This window comes from Dipodomys ordii, unplaced genomic scaffold (genome assembly GCF_000151885.1).
Source record: "Dipodomys ordii isolate 6190 unplaced genomic scaffold, Dord_2.0 Scaffold153, whole genome shotgun sequence".
Classification (NCBI taxonomy): domain Eukaryota; kingdom Metazoa; phylum Chordata; class Mammalia; order Rodentia; family Heteromyidae; genus Dipodomys; species Dipodomys ordii.
Window position 1 is genome coordinate 1,357,945 of NW_012267369.1, and position 1,867 is coordinate 1,359,811.

Genomic DNA, 1,867 nt, shown 5'->3' on the forward strand with positions numbered 1-1,867 from the left:
CTGGGCTGGGCCAGGGCTGGGAGCAGAGCTCTGACGAGAGCGGGGTGCAGGTTTACAGTACCACGCGCTGCAAGTGCTTAGCGTGGCTGCAGCATTTGGGAGCGTCACTCTGATGGAAGGGAATGCATCCCAGAGCAGGGCGGCGGCGGCACACAACCAGGTCCTGCCGGCTGGCATCGGCAGCCGCACTTGACCCTGCCTGCCAGCCATGTGAAGCCAGAGTTGGGAGAAAGAGCCTCAAGAATGGAAGGGGAGCCGGGCGCCGGCGACTCACGCTGTCATCCTAGCTAGCAGGAGGCTGAGAGCTGAGGATCACAGTTCAAAGCCAGCCTGGGCAGAAAAGTCCATGAGACTCTTATCTCCAATTAACCACCAGAAAACCAGAAGTGGCACTGTGGCTCAAGTGGTAGAGAACTAGCCTTGAACTGAAGATCTGAGGGACAGCGCCCAGGCCCAGAGTTCAGGCCCCATGACCAACAGCAACAACAAAAAAGAATGGAAGAGTGACCAGCCATATTGAACCCTGCAAACATGTCACACTTGGTGAGGACTTCTTCAGGACTGTGTACAACATCAGCCGTACAAAACATGGTGCAACAGAGAACCACCTCTTGCCATTTGGAAAGTCCATATCCTTAAACCAGCTTGCAAGTCAGAGCAAGAAGGAAGGAAAGAAAGAGAGAGGGAGGGAAGGAGGGAGAGAGGGAGGAAGGAAGGAAGGAAGGAAGAAAGGGAGAGAGGGAGGGATGAGAGGAAGGGAGGGAGGAAGGAAGGAAGGAAGGAAGAAAGGGAGGAAGGAAGGAAGGAAGGGCATCAGCTTGCTCATTTTCAGCCTCTTCTAGTTTCTCACACAGGTATCAATGCTGTGATTTTGCCTCTAAGCATGGCTTTGACTGCATCCCATGAGACTTTTTAAGACTATTGCTCAACTTCTAAATAGTTATCCTTTAAATTACTTTTCTATTCACATACATTGTGATCAGAGAAGGTACTGCACATAATTTAAATTCTTTGAGCCTGAGTTGAGGCTTGGTTCTCAGTGGGAAGCAAGCTGTAAGGTTTTAGTTTCTATCGCAGAGTTGGGTGCTGTGGAGGACATCAGATGTCAGTTAGGTTGAGATGGCTGAGCATGCTATCTGTATCTGTGTATCCTACTGATATCTTTTCTGTAAGTTACTGAGAGAGATAAGAAGGACATTAATTGCCAATCAATCCATTTCCATTACTGTAGTTGTGTCTGTTTTCTGTGCTTTCCAGCTTCGTGGTAGCTTGTCTCTGCCTTTTATTGCATATGTGACGTCGAAATGTAAACACTGTTGGTAGAAATAATTTGAGACCTAGGACGCTGTTATTTCCTCCTGTAGGGTCTGAAGGCTGTCTGGGGCACTGCTAATTCTCAATCCAGCTTTTGAGTTTGAGATTGCTTCAAGCTCAGCAGCCCACCTTGACTTTTGGGCGGAAAGAGGGGGGCCTAAAACCCAGGCCCTGTCACTCCTGACAGCTTCTCTTCCTGCAGCTGACAAGCTGCCAGACTCACTCCTCTGCTCCTCCGATGCTGGCAGACACCCGAAGGCCAAGTGCGCCCATGCTGAGCTCTCCTGTGTGTGTGCTGGACTCTCCTCTCTGTGTGTGCTGGACTCTCCTGTGTGTGCTGGACTCTCCTGTGTGTGTGCTGGACTCCCCTCTGTGTGTGTGTGTGTGCTGGACTCTCCTCTGTGTGTGTGTGTGCTGGACTCCCCTCTGTGTGTGTGTGCTGGACTCTCCTCTGTGTGTGTGTGTGTGCTGGACTCTCCTCTGTGTGTGCTGGACTCTCCTCTGTGTGTGTGTGTGTGCTGGACTCTCCTGTGTGTGCTGGACTCTCCTCTGT